Here is a 10,038-nt window from a genome sequence, read left to right as displayed (position 1 = left end):
TTTTGCATTGTTTAATTATTTTAAATTTTAAAATTCCATCCTTTGTGCATGAGTATTACTAATATTAGTCCAACCCATAATATCCCCATGAGGAGTTTTAGATTTAAGGCTTCCCAAGGTTTAATTACCAATGAAATGGAGCCTAATTTGGATAACTTTTTTCATGAGGATGTTGGTGGTTCTTCCAATCCTACAAATGACCCTGTTTATCCTCATTCTTTCCTTAATACTAATGATGTGGATTAATCAAACTAGGGTTTTCGTTGACCAATTGGCAAAGATTGACAATCAATTTGAAAATATTCACTAATGGATGAGTTGGCAATACCTGAAAAGTGAAGGTCTACCATTGATTGAAGGATTAACAAAAATGGTTCAAAGTGATAAACTTGGTGTTGATGTGTTGCGTGGTATTGCCCATATTATTAATACTAATACTATGCCTATGAAGAGTTGTGTTGAAGTCCTTGGTTATACACAATCTCCTTGTCAAGTTAATCATTCAGTTCCTATGACTTCTCCTATGGCTAGTGTTTCCACCTTTGTATCTAACATCATGGCTACCTCTACACAAAATGTCACACCTACACATGTCAGTCAAGGGGGAAACTCCTCTAATCATAATTCTTTCTTCCATCCTCTTATGACTCTTCCATTTGTTACCCAATCATCTCCCATACCTACTTAACATAGTGTGCCACTTCCTTATTCTCAAGCTGCCCCTTCATTCAACAATGTCACCCCTCCATCTCAATCCAACATGTCCAATTTCAATCCATCCACCAAAGCTACCATAAATATTCTATCTCAAATAGTGTCTTCCTTAGAACAACAAATAGCTTCCATGAATCAATCTAAGTATAATGTACCCACATTTGATGTAGCGAGCCCATTATCCAATGACATTGTTCGTGTTGTCCCTCCTAAACATGTAGAAGTCACTCAATTGGATAATTTATAATGGAAAAGGTGATCCCTTAACTCATGGTTAAATATTTAAAACTTTGTGTAGTGACCAAAGACTTTTGGCTAAATTGTTTACTAGTACACTTAGGGATAAAGCTTTTCAATGGTATTGTTCTTTGTCTCCTTATTCTATTACTTCTTTTTAACAACTGGCTAATGCTTTCATTCAACAATTTCATAATAATATTGATCCTAAAATTACTTTCATGGATTTGATGCATTGTAAGCAAGGTGCTAAAGAAAAAGTAACTATTTTTATTGGTAGACATAAACATTTGTATTCTCAAATTGCTTTTCCTATGTCTGATCAAGATATTCAAAGAATTTTCATTTCTAATTTGCAAAAATATATTAGAGATAAACTTCTCTTTTATGATTTTACTTCCTTTACACAATTATGCGCAGTACTTCATAATTATCACCGTACTATGAGTTAGTTGGAACAATAATCTTCAATGGTTCCGAATGATAAAAGTGAAAGTTCTCAACAAAATTTTGTAAAGTTCAAACAGAATAAGGGATTCATCATGTTCAATGACAACAACAACACTGAAGTAGCAGCCCCAACAATAGATGTGCCTCCTTTGTCCAAATACTTTAGAAAAGAATTCACTCCTCTTAATGAATCTTTGCATAGTATTATCTCACAATTGTTACAAAGGAATGTGTTGAAACTTCCCCCTACTAAACCACTTGATCCATCAAAGACCTCCTCACCTTACTTTGATTCCATATTTTTTTTCCAATATCATCGTCAACCTCGTCATGACACTGAAAAGTGTTATTATTTAAGGAGTAAGATTCAAGACTTGATTGATAACAATACCACATTTGTGGTTGGTGTGAATGATAAAGGAAATAAATTTGTATCTCCTCCTAATCAAAATCTACAAACTATCACTAATCATTTACCTTCCCATTCCACTAATGTGATTGAGACTGACTGTCTCACCTTCTCTCCTACTAACCTTAGCCTTGAATCTAATAATGTGGTGAACCTTATTGATAAAAATGACCCTCCTAAGGAATTATGCATTAAATTTTATCTTATTGAGATTATTTAAGCACTCGATGGCCCATTGTATATCACAACGAGAATCAAAGACATACCCTATCGATGAGTGCTCATTGATCCAACTTATATGGTTAATATTATAACTAAAGAATTTCTTTTTACTTTAAAATTACATCAAGTGACATATGATGAGACTGATTTAATGATCATATTCCTTCTCCTAAGGATACTCTCCCTCTTCCTCCTAAGGATAAGCACATTATTCCTCCTAAGGATATACCTATTCTTCCTCATCATGATGGACCCAGTCTCCTTCCTACAACTTCTATTCCTCCTTTATATTGTGTAGTTCCACCTCCTCCATATTACAAAGGGAAGCACTCAACATATTCTATTGTTCAACCTAAAATACCTTCTCTTATGCATCCTTCCTTAAAAAGAAGAGAATAAATCTATGTCTTCTCAACCTAAACCTTCACAACCTTCAGCTAAAACTAAACAAAATCATCATGATAGAGCTGGTGAAATTGCTTCTCAAACCATTTATTCTCTGAAGACACCAAATGTTGATTTAATACCATTTTATAAACCTTCTCCTAACCAAGAGGTTCAACCTAAATCTCCAAGATGTAAATTGATTAAGATAAATGATGGTTTAAGTTATATTCCTATTAGAGATCCTATTTTTGTTAATCTTGATGAAGAAATAGGTGAGAATTTTATTCATGGTAAAAATGTTGATGCTAATATTTTAGATGATGAATATGAATATATTGATGTTGACAATGATATATCCAAACAATTTTTAAAAGTATTAATCCTAGCTCCTAGTACAAACAAAGTGACTCATCATTAGAGCATGGTCCTTGTTTGACACTTGTGATAGCTCCACCAATTGTGCACGAAGTGGCTCCTCTTGCATATCATCCACCTTCACAAAAAAATGATGAGCAAGATGGGGGGGTGGATGATTGGCATGACTAGCTTCATTCGTGCCATATATTCTCTCTCTCTCTCTACTCTCTTTCTTATTTGTGATCTTCTATTTGTCTCTTAATTCTTCTATTTGTTGTCCTTGGTGTTGTCTACTTGAGGATGATGCAAAGCATTGAGATCTCTTTTGGTCTCTCCCATGTTGACTCAAAAGACACATGTGCCCTTCTTCCATGGTGGTTTTTCTTTCCTTGGGGGATGAGGGAAATTCTATGCATATATATACATGATATACATTATTTATCATAAAAAACATATTGACCTCATAGTTAAGAAAAACCACTCTGTGTTTTATGTCTTATTATCCTTTTATTTTCCCTTTCTTGTGAGCATATTATTGTGATAATGTGCTTGTATTTTTGGGTGTATCCTACCTTAAAGAAATTGCTCCTAATAAGGTGTACACAATCACTTTAACATGGGGGCATACACTCAGCTCAATGTCTCTCTCTTTTGCATATCTTGATACTTAGATTACTTAGCAAACTTAGTCTTTTGCTTCGTAATTTTGATATTTTTCTTTTCATGACTCATAGTAAGATAACCTTACTAGTTTTTAGTCATGGTTCTCTCTTTCTCTATCTCTCATGATGTCCCTTTCATCTTGTCATTGAAGTTGTAAGTGAAGAAGTTGAGGAAATACAACTTCAGAGATCCCAAGAGCACCTACATGCAAATACCTATCACAAGAGAAGAATGGAAGCACATAAAGCAAAAAAGCATAAATGCTCTGAAGAAGAAAATTATCATTCAGAAAGGGAATTAATTGAATGAACAAGTACAATACAATCCTTATAAAAGGATAATAGAAACCCTAAAGATATGCAACCCTAAAGAAACCGTAAAGGGATAATATGTATTTAATTATTAGAATAATTATTAAATACCTACAATATTTATTGTATGCCTAAGTTTAGCTTACGCGTAGAGTTTAATAGACTAATAATTAAATAAATAATTATTAGCTAATACAAGATAACTCTAACACCCCCCCTTAAGATGAACTTAGGGAGTAGCTAAAAAACTAAATGCATGAAGAAAAAAATGCAACTACATGATGAAGACAAATTTGGGTCCCAACAACAAGGCCTGATGAGGTACCCAATCAGAATCAAATCTCTATGAAATAGAGAAATAGAGAAAACCACGAGGGAAAAAAACTCTATTCCAAAAAGAGATGGAAAAACAAGAAGAACACCACTGAAGCATGAAATAGATACAAACACTATCGAAGAGTAGCTGCTAATCTGAAGAACCTCCACTGAAATAGAACATGACCAGGTAGAGAAGACTATAATCTGCATGAGTGCCCTCAAATGACACTACTCAAATCAGATGGCAAACAAGGGCACACAACTGAACTCGAAGATACAGATGGCATGAGACACCAAAGCCTGAAGAGCTGATCAATTGAACCAAGGAAACATTAGAACCAATAGGACAAACCTCCCCATAATGTTGAAGAGAGAGAGAGATAGGTACACTGAAAATAATGGCCAACAAGTGCTACATGACAAAGAACCAGGAACATCAAAGGTGTTGAGAAAGTACATAGTGTCGTGGAAGGAACACTCACTTGACACACATCATGAGGCAAATGTCATGGAAGGAACACTCACTAGACAAAGGTGGATGGAAAACAAAAGGCAAACATCAACCCCCCCATGACACTTTAAAATTAGTGCATGTACAATATGACACAAGATGTGCAAGATCCCAAGTGAACAATGCATGATGGCACTTTATCTCAGTGTGTGCATAAATGAAATGCTACAATGATAAGAAGAGACATAATTGACAGAAAAAAATTCCAACTAAAAAGAAAAATGAAAAGTTCAAACCTCTAGATCTGAAGAGAGCTTGAAAAGAGCTTTCCGACAATATAAATTTTTTGAAAAAGCGCCTTCGTATGACCAAGTTACGGCAAAAACAAAAACCCCTCTTTTAGGGCATAAAAAGGGTAAAAAAAATAAAAAATATATATATTTTTTTGACGAAAATTTTCTGATGCATTTGCAGGTATAGCCGTACGGATTTTTGTGCCTCATAAAGCATGCCAATGAAAAAATCATGGTTCAGATGCACTTGTCACCGAAATAGGTTGAATTATATATCAAAATGACTGGAAATGCCCTTCGGAAGCCAATGGTAAGGTCTTTTTTAGCCCAAACTGCTCTAAATTTTGTTTTTTTAATTGGCCGGTCACACTGGCTCCGCCGCTTGGTGGTCGCTCCACCACCGGAGACCTATCGGAGCGCCACCATGTTAGAGTATTCGGGTATTTACTTGATTAATTAAACAATATTTGTTTAATTATTTAAGTTCCCTTTATGTCTTTTACACTTAAGCTAACTTTAGGTGCATAATAATTAATTCTTTTATTAATTATTATGTGCAAACCTAGGTTTTCCCTTTTAGGGTTTCTTGACCTATTAAAGGTTGAGTTCATTTTTTTCATTGTATGAAGAAGAAGGTTTTTTACATTACACATCTTGTGAATGTTGAGCTCTCTCTTTTTGAGCATATTTTCTATGTATTTCTTTCTTCTGTGATTTGTTTCCTTGCTTCTCCTTATAACAGGTTTTTTCAGTTTGCAGAGATCATTTGGGCTTCTGTGGTGTTGTTTTTTCTCAACTCCAATATGGTATCAGAGCTTCAGATCTACAGCTATCTGTTCTTGTTTTAAGATTTTCTGCATTGGAAGTAGATATGGGGTTTTAGGAATTTTTTTATGTACTTAGGGATTGGCCTTTTTTTCTGAGCACTTTGGGCCTAAACGGACCTCACCATCGTGCTCAGAAGGCCTAAAAACCCCCAGGGTCATAAAATTTGACCTATTTTGGTTCTTGAGCCTCTAGGAGTATTTTTTATTCAGATCCAAGCCGTACGACCCTGGCAAGCAGTTCGAGAAATTTTTTTTTTTTTTTTTAAATTATCTTTTTACGGCATGCAGGCCGACATTTTAATTTTTTGAAAAAAAATAAAGATAAAATAAAAAATCAAAACAATTGGTGAAAAAGGCGATAGTTTTTTTTTACAAAAAAAATCATTTTTTTTGGGGGGGGGGTTCCACACGGTACATAGGGTACTGTGGGGCCCCCTACCGCTGCTACAGATTTATCAGGTCTTAGGCCCCACTGTCCTTGGCTTCCAGCCCTCGTCCTCTCTAGCTCTGACCCCCGCGTCGCCCTCCAACTCCGACCCCCACCGCCAGCTTCTCCCGTCGGCCTCCCAACAGCTCCCCGACGAACCGCCCTCTCGGCTCCCCTGCCGGTAGTCTGCCGCCCTGGCCAGCAGCTCCGCTAGTAGCCCGCAATGGCCCCGCCGCTCCCACCAGACCCTACTCCCTGTTGCTGGCCTCCTTGCAGCCCCGCCACCTCCAGGCCCTGCCGACTCCCACCACTGCCGCCCGGCTCTTGTCGCCCTGGCCACCACTGCCCAGCCGCCCAGCCTCCAAAGCTCCTTCACTAGCCACCGAAGCACCACCCGGCCACCACTGGAGCACCACCAGTGTGCCACTCACTGGCCACCTCCACCCAAACAACCACCAGACTACTCCTTCCTCTTGTTTTGGAGGGGGGTTTGGTTTTTTGGCCATATCTTGGGCATACAGAGTCATTTTCTTGAAAACAAATAGGTGTCGGAAAGCTGGTTCCGAGAAGGACCTCATCATGTAGGTAATTTTTTCCAATTTTTCTATTTGACTATTTTTTTTTCCAGTCAAAGTGAGGTCTCTTTTTTGTACTTCAGGGGACGTAGAATGAGCATCTGAGCTCCATTTTTTTAAAACTTTATATTTTTGGAAAGTGTGTGCTGTGTACTTTCCAGCCATATGAGTTTTATTTCCAGCTTCTTCTCCATGCATATTTTATTCAGTTTTTTTTTTTTCAACACTCTAGTGGATATCGTGGTTGTCTCTATTTTGGTTCTCCTTTCTATTTCCAATCTTCTTATCATTGTAGCTTGTATTTATGCAAACACACTGAGAGAAAGTGCCATCATGCATTGTTTACTTGGGATCTTGCACATCTTGTGCCTTGTTGTACATGCACTACTTATAAAGTGCCATGAGGGGGTTGATGTTTTCCTTGTTTGCCATCTACCGTTGTCCAGTGAGTGTTCCTTCCATGACATTCACCTCATGATGTGTGTCAAGTGAGTGTTCCTTCCATGACACTATGTACTTTCTCTGCACCCTTTATGCTCTAGGTTCTTTGTCATGCAGTTCTTGTTGGCTGTTCTTTTCAGTGTTCTTGTCCCTCTCCCTCTTCAACATTATGGGGAGGTTTGTCCTGTTGTTTTTAATGCTTTCGTGGTTCGATTGATCAGCTCTTTAGGCTTTGATGTTTTCATACCATCTGTATCTTTGATTTCAGTTGTTTGCCTTGTTTGCCTTGTTTGCCTTTTGATTCGAGTAGTGTCATTTAAGGGCACTCATACATATTATAGTCTTCTCTACCTGGTCATGTTCTATTTCAGTGGAGGTTCTTCAGCTCAGCAGTTATTCTTCGACAGAGTTTGCAGGTTCTTCATGCTTCAGTGGTGTTCTTTTCCATCTCTTTTTGGAGTAGAGTTTTTTCCCACGTGGTTTTCTCTATTTCTCCAGTTCATAGAGATTTCATTATATTTGGGTACCTGATCAGGCCTTGTTGTCGGGACCCATCTTTGTTGCTTTCAGTAGCTATTCTAAGTTTTAGCTTCTCCCTAAGTCTATCTTAAGGGGGGGTGTTAGAGTATTCGGGTATTTACTTGATTAATTAAACAATATTTGTTTAATTATTTAAGTTCCCTTTATCTCTTTTACACTTAAGATAACTTTAGGTGCATAATAATTAATTCTTTTATTAATTATTATGTGCAAACCAGGTTTTCCCTTTTAGGGTTTCTTGACCTATTAAAGGTTGAGTTCATTCTTTTCATTGTATCAAGAAGGTTTTTTACATTACACATCTTGTGAATATTGAGCTCTCTCTTTTTGAGCATATTTTCTATGTATTTCTTTCTTCTATAATTTTCTTCCTTGCTTCTCCTTGTAACAGGTTTTTCAGCTTGCAGAGATTATTTGGGCCCCTGTGGTGTTGTATTTTCTCAACTCCAACAGTAAGATCCTAAAATTCACTAGGGGCTTGGTGTATCTTTCCTTCTTGGTGACTTGGTGAAAGTTTGTTAATGTGAACCCTTGTGCTTTATCGAGAGTATGATTGACTTCATACTCCTGCTAAAGTGGGGGCTAAATGTGACATTTTAAAATTTCATCCCTATATAGTTTCGACCACATTGGGTCCCAACCTTAGTTTTTGCACCCCTAGGCCTAATTGGAACCTTAATCTGCTCATATCACTCATGAATGACTGCATTTTTTATTTTTGCACCAACATGGCACCTTGTCCTAGCCCTAAATTGGGGTAGGACCAAAGTGCCATGCTCTAGTCCTAATTAGGGCTAGAGCGTCATGCTTTGGTCCTCCCTAATTGGGACCTCTTTAAAACCCTTTTTGTCATTTCAAATTTGATGAGGAATTCTAGCTCCATTTCAGCTCATGTTGGGAAATTAACAAGTTTTTTGATGGGTAAGTATAAAATGAGGCTTTCTGCTCTCATTTTTAGGATACACACATAGGTAATTCAATTTGACATCAATTATTAAAGCATTCAATAAATTGAGCAAGTAATCAATCTTATTTCAAGCTTAGGAGCAACAACAAAGTCAAGATTCAAGAATTGAAGTGGATATTTGCATCCTATTTTATCAAAGACTTCATGAAACCCTAATCCTGTGTGGAGAGAAGCAAAAGTTCACAAAGAGATATCATTTGGTTTTCAGTCATTATTCAACATCTCTCTCAAAAGGATAACTTTAATTACAACAATTCAATTATCTTTTCTCTCTATTTCATGGTTAATTACAAAGTTGAGGTTTGACTTACACAAGTCCCTATTCCCAATCGATTTCCCTTTCTTTCTATGTGTAGGAAATAGGTACGAAGCTGTGATATTCAAAATCAACATTATTTGTAGAGACGAATCAATCCTTTTTGGTGTGGAAAAAGTTAGGAGGATCGGGGAAAATTTCACTACGGTCTTGACATTTATTGATCTTTTCTAGGGATCAGATCGGAATGTGCTTATATTCCTCAGATCTAGGTGTGTACCTCAATCCGAATGTGCTTATATTTATTTTCATCACATTACCCTATTTTCAACAATTTAACCCACAAAAGAGGGTAAAAAAATCCACCCCTTGAATCCAATCAACATTTTCAGTCCTTATCATTACTGGTCTGTGACTAAATCTATTGGATTCAACCCTGTTTTGAATGTAATGGTCATCCCAAGCAAAAAATAGTGTTTTTCATACATCTAATGGTGGAAACCCTAATTTTTCACCATTATAGTAGCTTCAATAGATTCTTGACAATCCTTTGTCCATTTGAATTCAATGTCCTATTTTAGTAGTGTAAATAAAGGTCTTGCAGTTTTATTGAACCCTTCAATGAATCTTTTTTAATAATCTGCATGTGCTATAAAAATCCTCACATCGATTTGATTCTTTGGAATTGGAATTCGTTGAATAATCTACTTTTTCTTAGGATCAACTTTAATTCCTTCCTTAGATATACAATGACTCAAGATAATTCCTTTAGTCATCATTAGCATACTTTTCTCATGGTTCAAAGACATACACCTTTGCAAGACTTTATTTAAACTTTTGAGTGCTTCCTCAAATGTCTTTCTATGCACTAAAAAAAAACATCCTTGTATACATCAACACAAGTTGCCAAATCTATAAAAATTCTAAAACAACCATTTGAAAAGTGGCAAGAGCATTTCAAAGACTAAAGGATAAGAAAAAATAAGAATATGTCCCCCAAGGACAAGTGAATGTGGTTTTATATTGTTCTTCTAGAGTCACTTGTATCTGATTATATCCACTGAAGCCATCGAAGAAGGAAATATAGTTACTGCCTGCATGATTATCTAACACTTGATCAATGAATGGTAGTGGAAAGCAATCTTTATTGGTAGCTTTGTTTAGTTCACTAAAGCCATCATATGCTCTCCATT

This window comes from Cryptomeria japonica, chromosome 1 (assembly GCF_030272615.1).
Source record: "Cryptomeria japonica chromosome 1, Sugi_1.0, whole genome shotgun sequence".
In the NCBI taxonomy this organism is placed as follows: domain Eukaryota; kingdom Viridiplantae; phylum Streptophyta; class Pinopsida; order Cupressales; family Cupressaceae; genus Cryptomeria; species Cryptomeria japonica.
Note: the sequence above shows the minus strand (reverse complement) of the source record.